Source organism: Coptis chinensis, chromosome 5 (assembly GCF_015680905.1).
Source record: "Coptis chinensis isolate HL-2020 chromosome 5, ASM1568090v1, whole genome shotgun sequence".
In the NCBI taxonomy this organism is placed as follows: Eukaryota; Viridiplantae; Streptophyta; class Magnoliopsida; order Ranunculales; family Ranunculaceae; genus Coptis; species Coptis chinensis.
This window is the reverse complement of record NC_141460.1, coordinates 6,668,805-6,696,259: the sequence shown is the minus strand read 5'-3', so window position 1 is coordinate 6,696,259 and position 27,455 is coordinate 6,668,805. Positions and strand designations below refer to the sequence as shown.

Genomic DNA, 27,455 nt, shown 5'->3' with positions numbered 1-27,455 from the left:
CTAGCATTATTATTAATATATATACACACACCACGGTTTGGCATAAACCGTAGTGTTTAGTATAACTATATACCACGGTATTATAACACATACACTAATATAAACCACGGTTTCAATAGCTTATATGCCACGGTTCTGTTGACAATCGTGGTATATAATGGGCATACAAACCACGGTTCTTTGAAAAACCGTGGTATCCGTTAAACATATATACCACAGTTTTGCTATTATTATATACCACACCACCTATTGTCACGGTTGTATAACAGTGGTAAATATATTTATACCACACTTAAAAACAGTGGTATAAGTGTCATTCTGTAGTAGTGCCAACTCTCCTCTTCCACTTTCACTCATCCTTTTCTCTCACTCTTCACAAATTTTCATTTTCTTCAACATAATGAATCAACTTGAGCGATGGGAAAAAGAGCAACGCGAATGGGCTGTAACAATATTCGTGATAACCGTGTTTATCATTGTTCTACTGTCGCTCATGCATAACATTCTCCAGAATATCTAGATCTATGTAACCGACATCTTTCTTTCCCTTTGTCACTTTGTATATTACTATGGCGTGTTAAATAATTCTCCACCATTTGTACGGGTTACGTATTAAATGGAGAAGTCCGTATTAAATATTTGTGTGTATTAGTTGTATTTTTACCTATTAAAAAAAAAACAACAACAACAACAACTAAGAAAACCATAACAAAGACATTACCATATAATTCTATCTCTACTCATGGTGTTCAGAGAAGATCGCAAGACTACACAAGACGCGATAACACTTGTCACACACTAACTTCGATTATTCTATCTATATTTTATTATCGAGGCATGATCATAAATTCTGAAATTATGGGTAGGTCTAACTGCCATGTAAAACCTTCCCCCATACTTTCTATCATTTTAACATCTCATTAATTGTTTGTGGAAATCTGACATGAAAAGAGTTACTATGGATACCCATTGTTGCTATTCATAAAGGTCGGTGTCACAACAACACATGAGTCACTTGTGTTTTCATATATTAATTTTGGATTTACCTAAACTTGGAATCCTGATTGGTACAGACCTATAAATCTCTTCTTTTCAGCCATTCTCTTTCAAGCATTCTTCACTATACTTCCCTCCGTAATACTTCCAAATGGATCAACCAAGAAAAATAATGCCTGAGAAAGACTACTTGAATTTTTTTGAAGATGGCTAGTTTTCTCCTTATTTTGACACTGAAATTGTACATTGAGGATGGACGCCTTTTCTATATCATTCAGCAGCTGGTTATTCCCAAGAATTGGTTATGATGTTCTACCAATTTAGCGGAACTGAAAATGGAAAATGCTATTTCAATGCCTATGGACGACGATTGGAATTGACTAGGGAAATTATCTCCGACATACTTCAAATCCGAATGAATACCCAGGAGTTCCTTTTTCCAGAGTCATCATTTGATTCCGTACGTCAAAACTTTACTACGAGCTACCGTATTCCATGGCGAAGTCGGAAATAGACATCACGTTGTTCTTCAACGCTCTTTGAAGCAGAATCAACGAGTTGTGCTCCACTGGTTGGGACACAATATGGTAGGTACATCATACCAATCAGAAGTCACAAAGTCTCAACTTCACCTACTTTGGGGTTTGCAAACTCAAAGGGATGATTTTTGTCTAATCCAATACCTCTGGAACGCGATCACCAGGAAAACAAAAAGGTCAGCACTTCTACCTACTTTAGTCACGCAGATTATGATGCATTGGGGTTATCCAATAATTTCTCTAGAGACACCCCTTCAAAGAGAAAATATTAGTGTGCTCCAAACAGACTACTCCGTTGGTTTTTGGACTCCTGACACTCTGACAGATGAACAGAACGACCCAAGCTCAAACTCTGAACTTTTCTTTGATGAAAATGCCATGATAAACATTTTTAATCCCATGGAATAATAATACTAAGTGAATAAATAAATAATCGTATATATTATTACGTTTTTCGTCGTATTATTAATTTTGTTCTTATCTTTGTGTCTTCTTTTGTAAGAAATGCTTGCTAGAATCATTTACGTTGTGACTAACTAATTTTAACATGTGATTTTCAATGTCATTACAGGAGGGTTTATTTTCTTCCATACTCATTTATCCATCCAGTTGCCTTTCTCATTGCCCATTTCTTTACTTTATCCACCATGGCATCTTCATCAAACATGACACCTCCAAAACTCATTCTTGAGCAATCCTTTCAGTCTATGATAGATTCCAATACTTATGGCCATCTCTTCCGTGACTACATCACTAACATTGGGCGGTCTTCCCTAGTTCTTCAACCTGACCAAACTTATTCTCCGAGTTTAGCCACATACTTTTATGCTAATATGGAGGACACACCAGCATTCAATCATGCGCATGGCTTCTACTTAGACGGGTTCACAATTCTAGTTGGTGACACACATCATATTTTTTCTGAACAATAGCTTGCCCTAACTTTGGATCTTCCATATCACGAACCGGCCACATCATGGCACTACATCTATCATAATTCTTACCATTCCTTTCAGTGGCAAGTGTTTCGCGAAACTTACGGTGATGGTCTTGAGATTAAACGAGAAGGAGATGGCCATGTACCATGGAGCGACATCACCATTTCCTTAGCAAGCATGACCATGAACATGGGGACTGCAATGTTGTTTGTACTCCTGAACATCATGGGAGATTGGCATTTTTCTACTACCAATGAGGCTGCATGCATAGTATTTAGTGCACTGGCTCAAGGTCATACATTATTTAACATCTTAGGTTGTGTTATTTCCAACCTGAAATGAGCTCGCACTTTTCAGGATCAGTATATTCTTTTACCTGTAACCGCTTGCCGAATCATGAAGACACATTTCCCACAGTTTGCAGCTACTTTTCATGACTGGGTCAAGGTAGATTCTATGTGCCCAGCAAACAAAATCATTCGTTTATTAAGGTTTAGGCAATGGAAGCGTCCCGCTCGGTACCTGAGGCATGTTCGTTGTTACCCGACAGATGAAAATATGAAGAAACATTTGAGGATATCCAGAGACAAAGAATGGGCAGAAATTTGGCAGACTATTATCTTTTGGTGCGATGCTAAGGAAATGCATTTCCTTATTGATGACGCCAGACCTATACATCCCGCTGGATGGTAAATTTGAGCTTGTCATTGTACATATATCTAGCTAAAATTATGTTTCGTGTGCTATTGTCTTTCATTATTCTATGTGCTATGTTTCGTGTTCTATTGAACATTTTATTGTTTCTTTCTGAATAATATATTATGTTATCCAACCTTTCTGTTCCAGCAATCTAGCCCTAATTTTGCTCACGGTTCTCAGGTAATTTCTCTCTTTATTTATTGATACTTCGAGGACTAAGCATCATTCTGTTTGGGGGTGCTTTTAACCGGTAGCAAAAATTAGGCAAATTGTAGCATGTATATAGTTTTTATTTTCTTGTTAATAATTGTACTTAGTGACAAAGTCTGGTTTCCTTTTTAATGATAAAAATTGTCTAGAAATCTCACATTAGTATCCGAATTAGGATTTGTTTTAAGAAACTTAAGATAATACGTATGCAATAGTTTATACGTCTTTTCATGAACATTTATGCACTGAGTATCATTGATTGTACATAGCAGTAAGTTTCTGGAACCAACGGTTAGTTACTTAAACTATAAATCCTGTGAGAATCTAACCAAAAGCCTTGACACAGAGGAGTAGTTTTTCCGATTAGAGAAAATCACGCATCTACTTGATCACCACCCGAACCCTAGGCGAGAATTTAGGCCTTCTTTGGATCGACATAGCTAAAAATTCTTACCTGTTTCAAATTTTACTGCTAGTCACTCCACTGAACCTTTCATCAAACCTTTCACTTTCACCAAAAATTCCTTACCCATCTATTAAACCAAATAAAAGAACATACCTAAGTGATGAGTATGAGAAATATGATGAAATGTGGAAAAATAAAGAGAAAGACTTGTCCCAAATAAAAGTCAGTTACTTGCTTCAGGAAAGAAAAATAGAATCATGTTCTTAAGCAATCTAAAAAAAAAAAAAAAACATCAATATCCAGAGGCTTAAAAACAAGGTTGGAAAACTCAGTTAGAAGAAGGAAAGAAAACAAGGAATTCTCTAGTATAAATATCTTAAAGACCCTATTCTCTCATACTCATAAATTTTGATTATCTATTTTCATTTTCTTGTACACCATCACCTAAGCCCCACAATACCTAATAAAGACCTCTAACTCAATTAGGAGTATGGTGGTGTGATAATAAGTAGTAGATGTGATTGATCGACATCGACTCCTCTGACTGTCATTGAGATGTGAGGAAACGTGTGCCCACTACACACTGGAGTTAACAAAACCTGAGTGGTAAAATTTTGAGTGGAATTGTGTTTCGACACATACCTGTGAGAACCCATTTAGGTACGCTATCCAAAGGATCCAGAAACGGCCCTGCTAGTACATTTCAATGCAAAGTTCATTGTATGCATTATCATATGTAGATGTTTTAATTATTGAATGCATATTAACTTGAGTTTCAAAGAAATCAATCCTCGTTCCCTGCTAAGGAGATGTACGGATATCTGAGATTAATTTAGGGAACGAGTTTTTGTCACTGAGTCATTGTAGTATAAATGAAGTTTGTGAGTATCTTCTCTGGAAAACTCTCACGAGGCTATAACTCGTTCACTAGGGAATTCCTAGTGGTTTAAGGCCTTGTTGCATATGGTCAATGCAACCGCACTATGTGAAATGAGAATTAGTTAGGACTACACATTTTGGCCACTTATCTGTTTTAATGTCTCTTCTTTGCTTGAGGACAAGCAAAGTGCTGTTTGGGGGTAGTGTGATAAGCACCCAAAACTATAATATGAAACCCCATTGAGACATATAAATTTGGTTAATTATGTGTTTAATAATCATGAAATAAATATATTTTCGTACTTTTGTAGGTATTCGCAATAAACATGAAAATATTAGTTAAACCTGCGTTAAAGCACGGGGAACGACGTATATATAAATTCTTCCAAATCCGCACAGAAGCATCAAACTTCCGAAGCTCCTACCTCTTGAACCAGGACTCCGAATGCGACAAGTGGGATGCTCAGACAATCAGGGCGATGAACTCTACGCATAGGCGGGAAGTTGTAAAATTGCCAAAAGACCGGACCGCCACTGGACTGCACGTGCACCCACTATGCGGGCCTGCAAGATTTGATGAGTCATCAATCATGGAGCATATTAAGACAAAAATGCCAAATTATTGGTGCAAAGTTGACACCTTGCATGTAATTAATTAGATTAGGTGTTAATAGTGAAAAAAAGGCAAGGTGTCACTTTGTTTTAATGTGGTGGATAAAAATGAAGTAAATGTAGTTTGGTGTTTAACGTGGGAGGAAATGAGATTTCTCTCAAATGGAGAAGAAAACAAAACAAGGGGGGGACAATCCATTTACTCCCTTTGACTTCTTTTCCTTTACCATGCATTATTTTAGTTCCTTAGCCTTAGTTTTTATTTTAGTTTTTGGTTTTGGGAAAAAAAAAGCTTGTAATAGTTTTAATAGAGGAAACCTTGTGTTCCTCTTGAAAAATTCTCACTTCTTCATGCAAGTGAGTTTATAAATAGATAGTTTCTTCTTTTTGTTCTCTTTCTCTCTTTTTACATTCCACACTTGTTTTAGTTTTAGCCCAAGGATCATGAGCTAAACCTTCCCTTTGTGGGGAGTTAATAACACTCATGTGAGGAAAAAGTCTTGTTATTTGGTTTAGTAGGTGTTTAGGAAGAATAAGTAGGCCTACATCCTATCCCAAAATGATAGTTGGTGTAGAGTCTAGTTAGGATCAAGTGATGAGCTTAGAGATAAGTCATTGCTTGGTTCCACATGTTAGCATGTATGAGCTTAGAGATGAGTCATATTTGTTAGGGATCAAGTTTTCTTTTAGTAGAACTTGTCTATAAGTTCTAGGAAGATTTTAATGCACTTATAAAAATCAAATAACAAAAGTAATCTTCACATGAGGAGAATTAACTCTTCACTTTTGTTTTAGTAAAATTTTATTGTGTCTTAGTTACATGATTTCGTAACTTAATGTTTTTAATTTTTGTGTAGTAAAGAAACCAAATATTTAGTATTAATATAATCATATTTAAACTTACTCACTAGTTCCCTAAAAGAGTAAAAACCAAGTTGTAAGTGGTCCTAGAATTTAGGTTGGTTCAAATCCTTGCTCCAAACTATATGAACACGAAGATCGTGAGTAAGGAAAATCTTTGAATTCGCACTTTCGCCAAAGAAGAGATTCAAATCTCTAACAAAGCAAAAGGCTAAAAGATTTGAATAGCCTTTTGCTTTGTTAGAGATTTGAATCTCTTCTTTGGCGAAAGTGCGAATTCAAAGATTTTCCTTACTCACGATCTTCGTGTTCATATAGTTTGGAGTAAGGATTCGAACCAACCTAAATTCTAGGACCACTTACAACTTGGCAGTAGAAAAGTAGCTGCAAACTGTGGAAAATGTGTCTTCATGATTCGGCAAGCGGTTACAGGTAAAAGAATATACTGATCCTGAAAAGTGCGAGCTTGTTTCATGTTGGAAATAACACAACCTAAGATGTTAAATAATGTATGACCTTGAGCCAGTGTACTGAATACTACGCAGGCAGCCTCATTGGCAGTAGAAAAATGCCAATCTCCCATGATGTTCAGGAGTACAAACAACATCGCAGTCATCATGTTCATGGTCATGCTTGCTAAGGGAATGGTGATGTCGCGCCATGGTACATGGCCAGCTCCTTCTCGTTTAATCTCAAGACCATCACCGTAAGTTTCGTGAAACACTTGCCACTGAAAGGAACGGTAAGAATTATGATAAATGTAGTGCCATGATGCGGCCGGTTCGTGATATGGAAGATCCAAAGTTAGAGCAAGCTGTTATTCAGAAAAAATATGATGTGTGTCACCAACTAGGATTGTGAACCCGTCTAAGTAGAAGCCATGCGCATGATTGAATGTAATTTAAGGATTGTTCCTTTAGTTTTCTTTTGATTTCAGTTTTGTATATATCGTGTTTGATAACAGGGTTTTGGGTTTTGTTTCACCCCGGGTTTCCAGATAATTGAATATAATTGTTTTAAATATTGTCTAGAAATTTGGGGTGTGACACCAAGTTTCTCAGAAAGTCAAATTAATGACTTATGTATGGAGAAGCTTAAGAGTCATTTTTTTGACTTCATTCAAGCTACCGACTATTGCAAAAGCATCCTCCAACACAAAGGAAATATCATCCTCAGAAAATGCAATAGTATCCTCCCAGCAAGATGATGTTTCTATGACATCAAATAATAGTCAGGAAGAAGCAAATCAATTTGTTTGCTTAGCAGGAGAAAGTCAGACAGATGAGGATTTGGGTGACAATTTTAATCTTACTGAAGCTTTAACTCAGATATATCCGAGTTCTTCTAATCCTCCAGTAAATACTACTGAAATTGACATATGGGCCAAATTCAAACAAGCTTTTAAGGCTAACCAGGAGCCCAAGCCTACTTCCTCTAAAAAATAAGGAAGTTTATGTTTGCACTGCAAGTTTTCTAAAATCATATTTCTCAGAGAAATGATGACCACCTATGGCCCAAGAAGAGGACATAAAGCAGAATTATTCTCCATGAAGAAAATTAAAAGAAGCATTATTTTTGCTCATCATGATAAGGATTATTATCCCTAAAAGACGGAATAAAAGCATAAAGGCTTTGTCAAGGTGGACCCCTGAAGTAGACATCCTACCTTTTGCTTTTCTCAAAAGTCAAAAGTTGAATAGGATTTTAGCATTATAAGGATTCTTATCCTTTCAAGACAGAAGTAAAAGACAAGTATGCTTTGTCATAGTGGCCCAACCGACTGCGACTGCTTTAGCACACGTAGCCACTTTCTATGTGAACTCCAAATTATATTTTGAGATCCAACTTTTATAAAAGGGATACCTCACCCTTGTTGAGGATCATCTTTCATTTTAGCTTTCAATTTTCTCTTTGTTTTGAGTGATAAGTGTGCAATCTTTTCTCCCCCCTGTAATATAATTCCACAAATATAAATAAAAGTTCAGTTTATATCAAGTGTTCTTGCTGCTGACTGATCACTTCCACATTAATCAGGTGTTTTACCTGATCTTATTTTTTTGGGGTATTATAATCATACATGTTATTGTACTAAGCTAACACCTCAACACCCATGACACAGTCATCAAATGATGATATGAGTTCAATTAAGAACACAAAATTAATCGAGTATGATCTCAACACGCAGGATAAAATGAATAAATGAACGATTCCTAATATGGATCCCAAGACCATATATAGATATGGTAACTAGATTGAAAAATTGACCAATAAATTTGCTGTAAAAACTATGGAACAAACTATTAGTTTACATTCCATGAGTAACAACTTGAATTTATTAAATCCTTGTGATTTACATTCTTATATGAAAAATTATAAATTTATTCATGTAGGATTGATACAGGTTGCATTTAGACATTTGACCCTTTTGGGTATGAATGCTTGTATTCAAGCAACTCTAAGAGATGCCAGATGTCTGGATTATTTACCATCTTTTATGGGAGCAGTAGAGACTAGTCTTTGTCATGGACCAATCTATTTTGATGTCTATCCTAATTTAAGTTTGTCTTTATCGGATAGAAATCTTTATGATTCTTTATCATTACAAATTCAGGCTAAAGGTTACAACTTTTTACCTAGATCTGAAGTGATTGGAATTACCTACAGAATTCACTATAAGGTGTTACAAACTTTAACTCCTAATGCAAGGAATAAATCTACACCAAGTAAAACTGTGTTAATTTATACAAATCTTTTAACCTCTAGTGTAGCAACCCCTAGGATGATTCCATGGAGTGAAATTCAATTTCCTGATTCATGGACTTGCAGAAATGATGTTCAACCACAGCCAATCATTAATAATGATTTAGACCAAATAATTCAATCAACTGAAGGTGAAGTTATATTAAACTTTAATAAACCTTTTGTTAGTAGAAGTTTGTCTTTGAGATTTTCTTATACGATCTCCTTACCACAATCTTCTAGGCATTTAGTTTCAGAAGCTGAATCCTTATCTTAGTACAATCAATCTGTAGAAGAGATTCGTATCTCTAATCAATAAATACCACATGGTAATGCTAGGGAATCTCCCACAGCTTCAGAAGTGGAATTTGTTTTATAATGGAATATAAATCAACGGAAACAAATCAATTTTATAAATTAAAATATGAAGAGTTGAGTAAATATTTTATTCCTACAGAATTAAAACCTATGGTTCAACATTATCAAGAGTATTATAAATGGTACCAGGAGTATGGTACTACTCTGGCTAAATGGTTTTGTCTAGAATACTAGAATAATAAAATTCTTAATTCTAGAATTAAAACTGCTACTCTACAACAGGATGTTAAGGATTATTTAAGATCCAAAGGTATATTATATGATAATAATGTATTAATTGATAGGGTAAAACCTAGTTTGCCTAAGCAACAAGTTAAACAAGGTAATAATCATTTACCATATAAGATTACTCAGTTACCAAATCAATCTGAGGTAAAAATAGATTTACCTAATCAATCAGTAAAATCTAAGGTTAAACAAGATTTTGAACCTGTAGATAATTATATTGGTGTTTTAGAGTTTCATCAAAAGAATTGGACTACTTCTGATGACAAGGAGATGATAGTTGTTCATCCTCCAACAACACCTTTGAAGCTAAAGGATAGTCTGGAAACTATAGCTTATATCAAACCACATGATGACCTTAACAGATCTGTCCGTACAGATGATGTTAATAAAATTTGTAAAAAAAATAATTATACTAATTTATGTTTGCAAACTATAGGAGTTCAATTAATTAGAATTGAGAATAATGTAGAAAATATCCTTAAGCATATTCCAAGGATAGAACCTAATAAAAATAAGGATAAAGAACCTATAAAGAATATTTCTTTAAAGCAATATATTTCATCTGGTCATATTAGACCATCTATCCAACCTCCCTTGGATGTTCTAAATTTTAAGTTGGGACAATTGTCATCCAAGAATGACTTCATTGAAAAGTTATATGGCCAATTAAGTAAATTAAATCTTAATATCTTATCTTAAGATTCAGATTCGAATGATGAGATAAACCCTAATAAAATTTTGGATATAGAAGAAAATTGTGGGTCTTCTATTATTAATAAAATATCTTATGATAAAATAATCAGAGGATGAATTATGCAGGATATAGTAGGCAATATTACCCTCGTTCTACTCCACAAGATCTTCTTTATGAAGAAGATCTTTTTAATTATCAAACTTCCTTTCATCCTAAAACCATTTATACATGGAATATTGATGGTAAATCAGAATACCAGATTTATCACACTCTACAGGAAATGCTCATGTATGCTAGTGTCTGCAAAGCTAATGGTAATATAGATGCGGATGTATGTAAATTCATATGTCAGGGTTTTGTTGGAACCTTGAAAGGTTGGTGGGATAATGTCCTCACTAATGAGCAGAGATATGAAATTTTTAACTCAATTAAGACTGAGTTAAATTCTGAGGCAAATGTTGAAGTATCTACATCAGATGTTGTTTATACTTTATGTTTAACTATTGTCCATCATTTTATGGGACCAGAAGGAATGAACGCTAAGAAGAATAGAGAACTTTTCCAAAATCTTAGATGTCCATCTTTATCTTATTTTAGATGGTATAAAGATGTGTTCCTAGCCAAAGTGTTTCAATTGCATGATGCTAATAATGAGCATTAGAAATATAAACCTTGTTTGCATTCAAGAGCTAAAAGCATACTTCACGAAGTCTAGAAATTCGCCTTGGTTCACCAAGTTAAAAACTCAATCATAATCTCTCACCTTCAAGTCGTAGTCATATTAAATATTAATGAATAGAATAGACATTTAGTGATAAAATATGTTTTTTTTAAACAACTAGGGGTTAGGGTACCCCAACCTTTATTTATATCAACTTCTCAAATACAACTTCCCTTATTTATGCCCTTTGATCATTCACTAATTTTGTGATCCATGGGGGGCATAAAGTACAAAGGTTCATTACATTCACTGATTACATCTAAATCTGTAGTATGTATCTTTGACATATAGTTTGCCACCTGGTTAGCTTCCTTCAAAACATGTTTGAAATTCATTTCTTCAAACTTCCTTAGCTCCACAAGAATCTGGGCAACTAAGTTACAACAGTACCATGGTGGGTCCTCTTTTTCGGCCAGCATCTTCACAACGCGTATAGAGTCAGCTTGCACTTGCAATCTCTTGATATTCATGGCTGCCACCCCTTTGAGCCCTTGAAGTACTCCCAACAGTTCTTGATGTAATACTGATAATTTCTTTAAGCTTCCAGTGAACGCCATTTGCACATCCCCATTCCAGTCTTGCAAAGCCCCTCCATAACCAACTTTTCCATGTTGAAGTGAGCCATCAGTGTTTAAAGTCAGCATGTCAATGGCAGGCTTCTCCCACTTTACCCACTGCTCTTCTCTCTGTTTGAAATTGACCCCGATACCTAACCTTGTCAACACCATTCTAGCACTACGTCAAAATACAGTATTTATGACAGGCATGACGCCCCACAATAGGACGGCTTGTAACTGTCTAAAAATAAACCACGGCTAATTTCTTGTATTAGACAGCTGTTACCAGTCGGGTTATATTCGTCGGTCCTTGTCTGTCTACTTCCTCTTTTAATTCCCATTGTCGAGACTTCAATTCTGCTTTGAGCCCTGAAACCATTTCCCACCAAAAATAATTGAGAACCCATTTGCCACCAAAAAAATTGACGAATTTTGTGTTTCCCCCTTAAATTTCATAACACGATTTTTTACTCACGTTTCTGCAAAGGTTCGTACTTTCTCTCTATTAGGGTTTTTTTTTTATTATTTCTGTTCACTAAAATTGATACTGAAAATAATCGTCCTTTTGCTGTTGTTCAAGAGCTTCTACGAGAAGTTGAAATATCTCACTGGGGCAGCGTTCAGGTTACAGAGCATTATAAACTTGTTCACGCTGGTGCTCGACACAAAGGCATCTTTTCCAGGTAAGGCTTCATACATTACTAAAATTATCTCTTATTTATTAAGAGAAGGCAGTGTAATTATTGACTTGGATTCCCTCAATTCAGAAAAGCTCATTAAGTTTTAATTATTGACTTACTGAATATTCATCAGATAATCATTGATTATTCATACGAAAATATCTGCAGTTCCTCACTGATATTTGCTTTTCATCATTTCCAGTGAATAAAGTTCAGAAGCACGTTATAGATCTTCCCCAAATTGTTTGCATCTCTTGAAGGAGAAGTTTATCTCCTTCCATTTTGGAATTGTCGGTGAGTCAGCTTCGCTTATGCCCTTGCTATTACCTGCTTGAATTTTATATTATACGGATGAATTTGGTCGATTAGCATGACTCGAATATGATCTATTCAAATGAACTACAAGTATCTATTTAACAACATTTATGTGCATCAATTTTTATTTTCAAAAAGAATTAAAACTATATGAGAGAGTGCATGCGTTTGCTTAATAATCTTTAGAATCCACTGACTTTGTAAGTGCCCAAACACAGAGGAGAGAAAAGGGTCTGGCCTCTATGGGGATTATTATTTTAGGATACCATACCACACCATGAAAAAACCAACTATAGCTTGCTTTAACTGGGGCACTACAAGAGTTACAATAAAGAAAGATCATCTGTATGAGTTGTGTTCGGAAGCAATGTTGTTGCTCCATTACAACTATACATCACAGATTGGCATGCCAAACAGGCATTGATTGCTTCCGCTAGCTTACTAATACTAAGTCCTCAACCTCCTCCAATTATAATCAAATGCAACTCTCAACAGACTTTGAGAAGGTTCTTCATGTGGCCACTTTAGAAGTTGTACAACGTTCTCATGGGGCAGCGTTCAAAGTTCTGAGCATTATAAACTTGTTCACGCTGGTGCTCGACACAAAGGCATCTTTTCCAGGTAAGGCTTCATACATTACTAAAATTATCTCTTATTTATTAAGAGAAGGCAGTTCCCCTTAATAAACTTATTAGGACGAGGTAAGCCAAGTTTTGAGGATGTCAACATTATACATCGTGGTTAATTTTCTTGTCTCCTTACCGAAACGGGGGTTGCAAAGTTAGACATCTTTCTTCTAATGATATTGGACTCCTCTTGGAGCCAAATACAAGAGTGTTAGAGCTTGGGATCTAGTAGTTGAGAGATTCAGTTTGAGGTTGGCTACTTGGAAGAGGAAATTTCTTTTGAAGGGTGGTAGTGTCACACATATTAAGAGTACAATCGTGAGAATATCCCCTGCTGTTTATTTTTCTGTCCTTACTATTCCGGTTGGTGTTGCAAAAAGATTAGAGAAATTATGAATGACTTTCTTTGGGGATTGACAAATGAGATTAAGAGATTTCATCCTATCTCTTAGGATAGAGCATGTATGCCTAAGGAATTAGTAAGTGGTTTGATAAGTCCGGGAAGGAAGAAGGAAGTTTATGGAAAAAGTTATTATTTGTAACTTTGTAAGTATAGGATGGAAGAATGGTTACTAAATCAGTGACTTCATTTGTATGGATGTGAGTTGTGGAGGGGATTATGAATAATAAAGATGACTTTCTATGAAACCTTGCAAAGTTAGTGTTGGAAAAGGCACTAGTGTGCAATTTTCGTGGATAATTGGATAGGGGAAGAACCATTGAGGTCATGTTTTCCAACTATTTACAATGTGTCTAACAAGATGAAATTTATATGGAGACAAAGCACCAATGTTATTTGGGATCTTGGTCTTCAATGTTGGTTAAATGATTGGGAAGTGCAATCTTTGGTGGGTTTGTTCTTGTCACTTAATAATATAGTGCTTCGAGGAGGTGGAGGACAATATTTAAGGCTTGTTTTGATTTATTAAATTCAAAGAGGGTGACTGAATTAGGCATTGGGATGTCCGACCGGCCATGAAAGAAGTGCGGGTTAAAGGAGTTCCGGCCCAAAATCTGCTTTTTTCATGTTGACATTAGCGATGGGGAGGATGCTAACAGCATATATATCTTAAAAAGAGAGGGAAAGTTATTGCTAACAGATGTGTATGTTGTGGAATGGACGAGGAAAGTATAAAGCATCTCTTTTGGGAATGTTGGTTTGCAAATATTTATGGCAATACATCTTTGGTTAGTGTCCCCAGTTCACATGGGTTTGAAGGTACAATAGCGGATTGGGTGAATGGATGGAAGTGTGAGCAAATGTCTCTCAGATTGGCAAAATGCTTTGGCGTAGACTACCAAGATGCTATGTGTGGTGCATCCGGCTTTGAAAGGAATTGCAGAATTTTTATGACAAATTTTCTAACGTGGACCGCGTTTTTTGTAGCATTATATATTGTTTGTGGGAATGTGACCACTTTATATTAGGATGTGAGGGGTGAATTTTGACCAACTTCTCTTTGGGTGGTTCGTATAATTTTAATCATCTTCCTGCAATCCATATTTATCTAGTTTTTGTTCTAACTTGCAAGATTAGTTTTTATGCATGATTGACATTATTATAGTGATCATGTGTTACTATTCGGGTTTTATTTAATACAACTTAATCGAATGTCATGTACCTATAAGGAAAACATAACAAAAAAACAAAAGAATAAAAGATTGGAGGCTAGAATTTAATATTTGCATTTAAAAATGAACTATACATTCTAGTTTCCGTGAGAAACAAATATATTTGTTCCTAAAGAAATTTGTTCTCCTACTGCAATAGACATGTTATCCATGAGGGGAAATCTTTAAGAAAAGTGTATGTCCAATGATTCGTGAAGTTGTAAACCTACTTCTGTTATATGTTTCTGTTTATGTTATCTGTATATATGGGGTTTTGCTTGTTTTTCTTATTTGAAATTTCAAAACTTGAAACTTTTATTTTTGTTATGGGGTTTGCTTGTTTTTCTTATTTGAGTTTTCAAAGATTGAAACTTTTATTTTTAGTTTTCAGTTTAACAAGTTTGTGTTGTTTTGATTTAATAGGTTCTTCTTCAGTTGGAATTTTCTTCAGGGAAAGGTTGAATTTTTCTCACTGCTTCTCCAAGGCAAGGTATAAAATGGTTTAACTTTCTTTATCATTTGTTTGTCATTTGTTGTGTTTCTCTTGTTATTTTATGTTATTATGTCGTTGGTATTATTGTTTTTATCCGATGGTATAAGTATAAGTATAGTTATGAGTTGTATTTTTTTTTTTGTCAGTTTTTAAGAATATCAAGTGCATGGTCGATTGAGTTAGGTATTTTTCATTGTTTGGATATTCAGCCTCTACTGATTTACAATATATATCTATAGATTTTAGTTTGAGTTGGACTAGTTTATTTCAAACTTTATATTTTCAAATAACCTGATTTCTTGTTTGTAAATGATATGACTTCTTTGGCATTAATTGGTCTTGGCCATAGAGAATAAAGAAGTTGCTATTAACATGAAATCACCAATATATATATATATTGTTTGCATTGTTACTGTAATTGTTCCAATCTTGAGCAAACTATTTAGACTTGGTAGGTGGGTTGTTGGGGTGCTAAGTGTGTTAGGAGGCAGAAAGGAATTTGAGTACGACTTTCTATGATATATACTTTTCCTAGGTTTCAAGTTCAATACTCTTTTGAAATCATACTAATATTATATATGTTGATGTATTTATCTAGAAAATGTCTTCAATGCTTCCAAGCAAGAACTCGGATGAAAGCACCGACTTCGTCTTCATGAATACCTTCGAGGTGTTAAATCATTCATCCAGTTCACGCAAGAGAAATTAGGAAAGGAACTTGATTGGTATTGTTGTCCTTGTGCTAAGTGTCGTAATTTAGGGGAAGTCAACAAGTAAAAAAAGATATTGCCGAGCATCTTATCCGTGATGGTATAGACAAGACATATACATCATGGATACATCATGGAGAGTCATCTTGAAAAAGTAGTAACTATGTTGAAGCTCCCACTAGTTCTTCTACTAGGGTTCTGAAAATATGTTGCCAAGGATGGAAGAGATGGTCAATGACACATTTGGACTAAGTCATCATCTGTTGACTTAGATGCATGTCTTAACTTGAAGTTGATGATGAAGATGATGATGGAGATTCACCCAATGCCATACCGCGGGATGTTCAATACGACAAGTTGATGGAAGATGCTTTAAAACCAATATATCCATCATGTCGGGTGAAGATTCAAATTATCGGCGACGATTGAGTTGTTGAGCATGAAGGCTAGACACAAGTGGTCTAATAGTAGCTTCACGAGTTGTTGCAATTCCTTAAAAAGACTTTACCGTAAGAGAATACACTACCCGAGAAGACATATCTTTGCTAAGAACTTGATCAAACCTCTTCGCATGAAGTGCGAAATTATTGATGCATGCCCAAATGATTGTATTATATCTTTGGGGTGATGAATATAAGGATTTGATTAGTTGTCCCACTTGTGGTGAAAACAGATGGCAAACGGTGAACCCATTAAAACCAAAGGCTAAGATTAAACCATGGAAGAAGCTAAGGTATTTTCCTTTGGCTGAGAGATTGCAAAAGATGTATAGCATACCATGGATTGCGAGAATATGAAATGGCATGCAAATGCAGTTTCGACCAACGCTTATATCGTCATCCCGTTGATTCTTCCATGTGGAACTCAATTAATCTTAAATGGCCTCGAGTTTGTTTGGAGCCACGTAATGTTAGATTAGGGATTGCAACAGATGGATTTAATCCATTTGGGAACAAAACAGCATTTATAGTTCCGGCCCGTTATGGTTACTCCATACAATCTGCCTCCATCATTGTGCATGCGGAAAGAGTTTACCATGTTGACACTTCTAATTCCTGGTCCAAGTAGCCCAGGGGATAACATCGATGTCTTCTTGCAGCCTTTAATCGAAGAGCTAAAACAGTTATGGGGTCCTGGAGTTGAATCATATGGACTCCCATGCTAAAGAGACATTCACTATGAAGGCAATTTGTTTGTGGGCTTATACACGATTTTCCTGCGTTTCACCATCTTTCACGGACGAAAACGCGGGGAAGGTATGCATGTCCTATTTGTAGTGAAGATACAGATTCTACTTGGCTGAAGCATGGAAAAAAGTTTGCTTATATGGGTCATCGAAAGTTCCTAGCAGACCCGAATCATTGCTTTAGAGTCCAGAAGGCACAATTTAATGGAAAAGAAGAACACGGTAAGCCGCCCCATTAGTTTTAAAGGGTTCTCAAGTAAAAATTAAAATGAGCCAAATTCAGAACAAGTTTGGCAAGGTGCCGGATACACCGGAAGGAAGGAAGAAGAAGAGAAAAGAACTAAAGAACTAGAAAATTCAAAGCATTTTCAAAGGATTCTATCTTCTTTACATTGCATTGATATTGGGAGGTATTTTTAACATTTGTGTAGTAGTATATCATGTAACTTTATGTATACATATCCATATATTCATTTATATATTTAATTCCTACAAAGATCTGCCTATTTGCCACAATCTAGATGTGATGCGTGGAAAAAAAAATGTTAGGAGAATCGCTTTTGCAACAATCATGGGTATGTGTAAGAGTAAGGATGGACTCGAAGCCCGTGATGGACCTTAAAGCTAGGAAGATAAAGAAACACTTGTGGCGGTAATGAAGAATGACAAGTGGTCTTATCCAATAGGTGCTTTTTCTCTTCACGGAAAGAGAGTTTTGCTTTGTAGAACTTTGCACCAATTGAAGGTTCCTGTTGGATATAGTGGAAATTGGAAACATAATGTGGACTTGGAGGATTTTCAGCTCAAGAACCTAAAATCCCATGACTATCACATCCTTTTACAACATTTATTACCCGTGTTATTGATGCATCTATTCAAAAACACAAGCCATTTGCGTGAAGCTATTCGGCCGGTTGTCTTTATTCTTTAACGCCTTATGCTCCAAAGTCATTTGTCGTATGCGAACCTTTCGAACATGAGAAAACGATTGTGGAAACTTTGTGTGTCTTTGAAAAATACTTCCGCCTTCGCTTTTTGTTTCAATGATACACCTTGTTGTGCACTTAGCGGAAGAGGCACAAATTTTGGACTGTTAGATATAGGTGGATGTATCCTTTTGAGAGGTGAGTAAAGTTCTTTATATATATCTTTCTTGTGATTAGTATGTAGTAATTTTGTATTAATTAATGGCACATGCACGGGATGATGAAAACTTATAAAAGGTATGTAACCAATCAGACTTTTGTCGGAGGGTTGCATCCAAGAGCAATACCTCGTGGAAGAGGCGATGATGTATCAGATGGAGTACATTCATGATGGCAACTTGGGAAGCCATAAGAATGGGAGAAGGGTGATCATGAATGAGGATATTGAAAGTGCACACCCTATGGATAAAAAGGGAAAGCAATATGTTCTTCCAAATATAGAGTATCAACAAGTTCGCAAGTGGGTTTTGACGATTCTCGAAAATGCCGTGGGAAGGAAGAGTAAGTCGCATTTACCATTGTTTTGGTAGTCAATACTTGAGTTATGCATGTCAACCGTCCTGAATTTTTATTATTTTCACAGGAAGTACCAAGTATACCTCCAAAGTCAGAAATCAAGGGGTAAAAATCGTAGGGGCAGTCAAGCAAACGAGTTGGACTACATTCCTTGGTTAAGACTACAACTACAAAATGAAAATGTATCTCCTTTCAAGAGGATTGTTGATGGTCCATCTTTTACAGCGGTGTCATATAACAGAGATACACAAATGAATGGGTATGTTTTTTATACGCCGGATTCGAATCAACGACTACAACACGTAATAGTGGGGTTTCCATGAAGGTCGCGGACTAGTTTTAGGGCAAGCGCCAAGGATAGGAACCTTGTTGATGAAGTCACTTACTATGGAGTTGTCAAAAGAATTCTTGAACTTGATTATGTAGAATTTAAACAAACCGTGTTCTCCGCGGATTGCGCGATTGAGGATAAAACAAATGGTTGCACAGTTGATCCCGATACTTAACTTGGTATTTGTAAATCTTGGGAGGTTCATGAGGAATACAAGTGAGGTTGACGAGCCCTTTATTCTCGCGCTCAAGCTAAACAAGTCTTTTATTGCCGGATTTGAGTAGAGATAATTGGCATGTTGTCTTGGATGCTCCAAAGAGGTTGAGTCAAGAGATAGATGCTTATGAAGACCCATTGGTCTTCGAGGCTTTAACAAGTGCTAATGATTCTTCGTCAACAACTCTAATTGAGGACGCTCTAGAAGTTGCGTAAGACCTGGATTTAATCTTAATGAATAATTTTTTTTATGTTGATGACTAATCTTAATTGAGGACGTTCTTAGGAAACTTATCAATGAATAATCTTTTTTTATGGTTGATATTTATTGGAAAGTTTATTTGAATTGGGTATCTTTTGTTTCTATTCATCTTTTCCAATGGTACGTGAGTTAAACGAAGATGGTTTGAACATCTTGGGTGTTCTCGTTTAGTGGGTTTTTTTCTGTTTTTAGTTTTTGTTCGAAAGTGGTGCAACATATGATACATGCTACATCTATTCCATGTTTTGTTTAATTTCGTAAGCCTTGGATTTTAACCATTTTGTTGAACTTTCTATTTAGGTAAAAGAAGTCATGTCGGAAGCATCCAAGCAAGTGGATTTGAAGCAAATGAATCAAGCAAGTGAGAGACGACGACAAAAACAAAAGGTAAAGTAACATTTTTATTTGATTATTAGTTTTTATTTAATAACGTAAGTTGGCTGGGAAAGTGTTAAACCTATAAAATGACCCATGATAGTTGATTAGATCTTGGTCTTTTAGTGCATGACTTTCAGTGGCATGTACAATCTGGTTTATGGCAATGCTGTCCTAGGCGTAGGACCATACCATATAGCTGTGAAGCTTTTAATTCTTAAGAAATGCCAACCAACCGGGAGAGCATCTCTCCAAAAGCAGCTTTGCTAGTATCCCAATATGGGTTAAGTTTTATAATGTTCCTCTGGTTCTGTGGACACCGGAAGGAATGGAATACCTAGGAAGCAACATTGGGAATCCTCTCTACTTGGATAGTACCACCAGTACAATGAGGGTCTCTAACTTTGCTATAACTTCAACCATCGACTGTACTTGACATGTGGGTGCTTCTATTGGCCTTTGTACTTCCACTGTAGTAATGCTTTGAGCCTTTCTCACAATAAGCGGTTCCTGGACCGAAGAATTTCCATTCTCCGTCCGTTTACATAATGCTTGGTGATCAAACCGACGGATGAACCACCTGATGCCCGACAATGTTGGCTGAAGTATTCTCATTGAACTGCCGGTTTTCGGTAATACAATCAAGCGGTCGAATCGCCGGGTGAAACAGCCGACGACGGCCGCTACCCCTCCGCATTGACTCTTTTTCGATTCGAGTTGCCGACCGCAATGTAATCGACTTGGTCCACATTTGCGGTCTTTCGATCGACCGCCTTTTCAAAATCTCCTTCTTTGAAATTCGCCGTCCTTAACTTCGAATCCGGGATTTCATAGTCTCTTTTCTTTCGTAGGAATCTTCGTATGAATCCTTGTTTGATTGTATCAAGGCTCGGGCGGATATTGTCCTTTGGTAGTAAGGCGAGGAACGCTCCGCCTACTATATGTATTGAGTCGAGGGAGGACCAGCCGCTGCGTCGGTAACGAAAAAGAGTTAAGGGAATGGTTATTCCCGAGTTGGTTAATTCATCTCCCGTTGTTGAGTGAATCGATCCGGACTGTAGTACTTTAAGTGTTAAGCATTTTTTAGTAGGGAATCCTGAAGGAAGTAAGTACTCACCCTCCAAGTAGCTAAAGGTGCCTCGAAGAGAAAGGAAATGTGAATGTTGTAAGTCAATACAACTTCTAAGGCCGAGTTTTTATAATGTTCCCAATATGGGTTAAGTTTTATAATGTTCCTCCGGTTCTCGTGGACACCGGAAGGAATGGAATACCTAGGAAGCAACATTGGGAATCCTCTCTACTGATAGTACCACCAGCATAAATGAGGGTCTCTAACTTTGCTATAACTTCAACCATCGAATCGTGAATTTGACATGTGGGTGCTTCTATTGGCCTTTGTACTTTCAATCGTAGTAATGCTTTGAGCCTTTCTCACAATAAGCGGTTCTCGGACGAAGAATTTCCATTCTCGGTAATGTTTACATAATGCTTGGTGATCAAACCGACGGATGAACCAGCTGATGCCCGACAATGTTGGCTGAAGTATTTCGTTGAACCGCCGGTTTTCGGTAATACAATCAAAGCGGTCAATCGTGGTTGAACCTTTGCCGACGACCGGGCCGCTACCGCCCCTCGGCATTGACTCCTTTTCGATTCGAGTTCCGACCGCGCAATGTCTCGACTTGGTCCACATTTGCGGTCTTTTACGATCCGCCCTTTTCAAAATCTCCTTCTTTGAAATTCGATTCGTCCTTAACTTCGGAATCCGGGATTTCATAGTCTCTTTTCTTTTTGAGAGGAATGCTGTATGAATCCTCGTTTGATTGTATCAAGGCTCGCGGATATTGTCCTTTGGTAGTAAGGCCCGAGGTCGCAAAGTCTATCGATGAGTTGGAGCGAGGGACCGCCGCTCGGTCGGTAACGAAAGCAGAGTTAAGGGAATGGTTATTCCCGAAGTTGGTTAATTCATCTCCCCGTTGTTGAGTGAATCGATCGGACTGTAGTAATTTTAAGTGTTAAGCATTTTTTTAGTAGCTAGTTCGAAGGAAGTAAGTACTCACCCTCCAAGTAGCTAGCGTGGGCTCGAGAGAAAGGAAATGTGAATGTTGCAAGTCAATACAACTTCTCTAAGGCCGAAGTTTTTACTACTTAAATCCATTTCAATGTTGGAGGCGGGTCAATTAACTGCCCTTAAAAAGCATGAAAATAGGCGTTTTAACGAGATCACGAGTTTGAGGTCATATTTTGGTAAATAGAAAGAATAAAATGGGATTGTTGCTCTTGAAAAGGGAGCACTATACTATTTCTTAGAAAACGGAATCCGAATCAACTAAGTCATGCCTAATCACTCACTACGAAGAAGTGAGGAAAGCCCAATATCTCATTGGGGGTGCCCGTGCCTTCCTCAGTGATTTATATCCATACTGATTTTGACACCGGCCTATTCACAAATAAAAAAAATAAGAAATGAAGAAGAAAAACTCAGATACCATAACAGTACTACTATCACGTTTTCTTTGATTAATTTACAACTGTAATAGGATAAATTATCAATCATAAAGTCATTGTATTGTTCCATTATTTTTCTGTTCCATTACCATTTTGAAGAGCTAGCCATGTATGAAAGGTTCATCACTGTCTTTCACAATCGAACTATACTTTGTGTGCGCAGAAAGTAAGCACTTCCATATAGGCATTTAGAGAGGTCAAGCAACCGTTTTCTATATGAAGCTTTAGCTTTCACCATCCCTATATATATATATCCCCAGACATCATACATTAGAAAGGGAAATCATACTTCTCACAAAATGGTTTTCAATCACGGTCATGTGACTCAAGTATGAACGATTTGCTAAAAATATTACGCGACTAGAATGAAGTGAGGCGCTTGATTAGATCTTATTCAATCAAATCTATACTAATATTTTTCAGTAGTTCCGATGTTAATTAGATCTTATTCTTTTTCATATTCTTGTTAATTAGGTCATTTGATCTTTATCCACAGATCATTTGAAAAATAGATCACAATAAATTGATTTTGTCTATTATCATTTTTCTAGTAGTGAAACTTTTCAAGGCCCCATTTGTACTTAATCGGGTTGCTAATTAATCCACTTAGGTCCAAGATTCCAAGTGGAGTTTTCGATGATGGACAAGCTACCGACAAGATCGAGCAAAGTATGCCACTATAGTCGGGCAGGTGGCTAGGACACATTGCCCACCTATGTACAAGGATCAAGCGAAGTTCCAGATTTAACAAAGGATGCTTTGTGGAAGAAAGTATTGGTAAGTGCAAGTCACTCCACCCGATTTTATTTCAGTAAACATTTTAATTTGTATTGTATCCAAATTTGTTTAATAATGATTTTGACATGTCCAATTTACAGGTTGAAATTGATCTTCCACTCATCAAAAAAAAGAATGCACTCTTCGTAAGTTTAATACGCCTTGGAAGCAGAAAAAAAATATGAACTTCGTCGGTGTATGATAAATTTCCAACAGATGCAGAGCTTAAAAAGAAATGTTCCTAGCAAGGTGAAAAAGGAAGAATGGGAGGCATTCGACATGTGCTTTCATGTAAGAGGATAAAACCAAGCGATTCAATGGAAAGTTAGCAAGGGAACAAATGAAGAACCCACATACAACTGGTAGAATGGGAGCAGTTCCAGTTATTGAGCAGTTGGTAAACATCTATTTAATGCCATAAAATTATCGTATGCACTCAACTATTATTAGCCTTTATCTACATATTTGTTTAATATGTTACAGAAAAAAAATAGCCCAACTGGTGAGGTTTCAAGGACAGAAGGATATGTGGCCATCCATACGAGGAGAGATGGGAGTTGCATCAATTTTGAAACAAAGCAATCTCTTGTAAGAGACAACGAGATATTTATTTAGTAATTGCTTATATTTGTATGACCGTGTATTACGACTTAAGAAACGGTGACTTTGATTTCTTTTGTAGGAGGAAATTGACTGACTTGTTAGCAATGAGCCTGATATAGTGGAAAGGGATCTAGACAATGATCCCGTTGCTTTGGTGTGATGCTGCTTCCCATCTTGTTTTTTTTGTTCTAGTGGGTTTTCTCTTAAGTTCTACCTAAACATTTGTTTGCTTAATAGGTTATTGGTCGTGATGGAAGAGGGTGTTCGTGGTCTAGGTAGTGGTGTCACTAAGACTGCTTTTACCATGCTTCAGCTCCTTATAAGGAGATTGCTAAAAAGAGAAGAGAGAGCGGAAAACATTGAGTCGGGCTATGAGATTATCATGGCGAGACTTGATGAAGGCACAAGGCTCGCAAGATACTTGAGGATGAAGTTGCGGACCTTAAGCGACAATCTTCGTGGCTTGGAAATGCATCTCGGGTAATAATTTAGATAAAAAGGTCCAGAAGCACTTCTCTTTTATTGTAGTTATGTAGCTTGGTAAAAATCCTTAAACTAACCAACTTCAAACAACCGCACGATGGGGAAGACACGCAAGATGGGGAAGGACGGTAGACGGTCCTACCTTTCTACCCCGAGTGAGCTTCTTTCTTCAAGTCAACCGGGGCTAAGTTCTACCTTAACTTAAGTGTGCTTTGTAGCTCGATAAGTTTACTTCGCACCTCCATTCCAAAGGACTGGTCCGGGGCTTCCATTTATAGGGGATCAGAGTCTCGATCATAATTCATAATGATTTTTTCAGACAATTCTATTTCATTCATTCTCGTACCGATCTACTCTTTCTGTCTAGAGAGATGAGCCCCGAAGCAGCTTAACCTAAAGGCCTAAGTGGAGGCATTCCTCTGCTAGTCCTACTCGTGCTTTCGCTTGTCTTTCCTTTCGGGTTGTCCACTCCAGTCTTCCCTGTGGATTTAGTTTGTGTTCCAGGGTATAGGCCTAACTTAAGCGCGCTTTGTAGTTCCATGAGTGAGCCTTCCCTGCATTCTTTCAAGGACTTGTCCAAGCTACGATTAGACGCTATGGGGATTCAAAGATAAACTTCGTAGTGCAACGCCGAGGTTGGTCTACGATCAAGAGGGTCTCGAGCCTTATTCAACAACCAATTTTAACCTATTTTTGAATCAAAGCAAAGAAGTTGTAATGAATAAAAGATAAAATCTCGCCTGATTCGGGTTCCAAGTTTTGAAGCGTGGAATTCCTTCATAAATTCATTCAGATATGGCGGAATCCGGGTACGAAAGAAAACCGGATGGATAACCGGGCGGGAGTGGAGTAAACAAGGCGGGAGGAAGAATCAGTTGAGTCTAGCAGTCCCGATCGTAGACCAACCTCGACGCCAAGACTCCTTTACTTAGGCTTTCATTGAATGTAGGAATTCTTAAACATTGTCAAAAAAAAAGGATAAGCGGGCTTCTCTCTCGAAAGAAGCGGAAAGGTATTTAATAATCAAAGTCGACTTGAGGTCTTGCGCCTGCATAGTCCGATAGGCAAAGATAGCATCTGACTACTAAGATGGAAATCCTACAATGAAAGTCACTTTCGGGGTAGAAAGGTAGGACCGCCACTGTGGTAGAAAGGTAGGACCCGCAATCATCCACACGTAGGGAGACAAACCGAAAGTATCGAGAGAGTAATCAAGATTGTAAATCCCAACTTTGAAATAAAGATCATTACCGCCATCAGAACTTTGTCAATTCCTATCCAAAACAAGAGAACCTTGACACCGACACCTACTAAAAAGCTTGTCATTTGAGATGTTGCCTGTTATTGTAGACTTATATTTTCGGATGGCTTACCGCAATGTGTACATTCTGACTCCCTTTCAAATAAGTCGTAAACTTCCCACTTTGGTCTATTTCATACCAAGTGATCCTTGAGGTAAAAGTCCCACGGGAAACCATATGATCCTAGGACGTCATAAGCAGATAGCACGGTGGCCGATGACGATGTAGTTGGTTATAAGTTTTAACGAACCATGTCGGCAGGATTGAGGGTTAGTATCATTCTTTTTTTTGGTGTTTGGCGTCAAGAAGAGTATAATTTGATGGACCCTTTCGATCCGGCAGAGTTGTTAAATCCAAAGTGTTTCGATCATTAGAAATAATTTGGCTAAAGAACTACACGTTTAATCGAAGAAACTTATCATTTGTCTTGGAAGCGACAAATCATGATTGGCTTAGAGACTAGAAAACCATGTGAGGGTGCTTTCGCTTCTAAGGAGTGGTGGTAATCGGGCCATCCCTCTTAGGATTGTAGTACTCTTTATCATTGGATTTTATTAGGATCTTTCTACTAGTCTCTCCACACAATAATAGATCACTCCACACAATAATAGCTCACTTCACTATCAGCCATATGTTTTTCTCGATTCATACCGAAGTTCAGGAATCGATATGGGAATAAACTATTAGTTCTTAAATGTAATTTAAAAGATGCTTAATGCTTCTAAGGATGGACTGACGGGACCGGTCCACATCTTCTTACTCCACTGTATCAAACAAAGCATGTAAACCATTTCTATTGTCTCATAAATAACCGCAACATCGGAGAGACATAGTGAGCCAATTTGGTGCTACTTCGCCAGAAGACAAAAATTCTGCTTGTTGGGCACACTAAGAGCTTTAAACTTTGAGTTGTGCCGGTTGAATCGGACGAAGTCAACGGTGAAATCCATTGACTCATTTTCTTCACCTTCACCTTCTATTTCACTCTCACTTGCGTCACACTCTTGTTCTCCGACGCCATCACCGGAACACGATTGAATTCCAAGTCGAAAAATAGCCCATCATCATTGCCGCCGTTGCCCCGCCACGCGTGGCGGATAGTGGTGGTTGGGTTGGTGTTGGTGTTGGTGTTAGTGTTAGGAGGGGTAGAGCGTAAGTTTGTTTAATTTGGGCTACCACTAGTTGTTCTCCAAGATTTGAGCAAGCTGAAAACGCATAGTTAGGAGCTGTGAGGCGGTAGAACTATATAACAGTTCTTTTAAATTCAGTTCAATGATATGCATGCGGATATAACTATATAAGATTGATTGATTTATGGCTATTATTGCATTTAGTTTGATTTTTTTATCTTCAAGCATCTGATTTTTCACATTTAACCGCTGTTTGTTGCTTACCTAGTTCTTTTTTGTGCATTGCTTCCCTTTCAGAATTTGCTGATAGTTAGAGTCATTAAAGACTCTAAATTTGGAGCTAAACAAGCACAAAATCGGTATAAAATGAACATACACCCCACAAATCGCTTCCCAGGACACCTATTATTCTAGACGTCATGTCACATTGTCACCCTTTTAAACTTTTTAGACCTCGAAGCTAAACAGAGGAATACTTGGCGACTACAATGATCAAATTCTTGTGTAGTATCTATCACGGTAGCAACATTATCTGTTCCTAGATTCATCCATTTGTTTTCTCCAGAAGTCCCCTTTTCGTGTAATGTAAGGATGCATCACCAGTTTTCCGTCAATTTCTCAGCTTCTTTAATATTTGTCACATGGCCATGTTTGTTTGAAGATTTTCGAACTTGACTACCTCTTTGAGGAGTGTATTAATGGAGGATTATCTCTAATGTTTGCACATTTCAGCTAAGAACCATAATATCTATTTGCATAATATGGACCTCAATAATGATAGAACAACTAGTGGTAGCCCAGATATGGAGGTTTTCAGCTTGCTCAAATACTGGAGAACAACTAGCAGTACTAATGGGGTTAGTATTGGGACGGGTGTTCTTCTTCAAAG

At 37.1% G+C, this 27,455-nt stretch overlaps 2 long non-coding RNA genes across 2 annotated transcripts in view; both read left to right on the top strand.

Annotated features, from left to right (window-relative positions):
• The first annotated feature begins 11,774 nt into the window (after positions 1–11,774).
• Positions 11,775–27,455, top strand: part of LOC147496429 (uncharacterized) — a 31,108-nt gene continuing 15,427 nt past the window's right edge. Inside the window, exons 1-4 of the long non-coding RNA XR_015196587.1 lie at positions 11,775–11,944; positions 12,038–12,140; positions 12,340–12,431; positions 15,113–15,179. This is a non-coding gene — a long non-coding RNA (uncharacterized LOC147496429). The remainder of the gene's footprint in view (positions 11,945–12,037; positions 12,141–12,339; positions 12,432–15,112; positions 15,180–27,455) is intronic.
• Positions 23,343–23,913, top strand: LOC147496431 (uncharacterized). The gene is made up of 4 exons (XR_015194660.1): positions 23,343–23,446; positions 23,533–23,637; positions 23,732–23,806; positions 23,890–23,913. It is a non-coding gene; the product is annotated as an uncharacterized LOC147496431 (long non-coding RNA).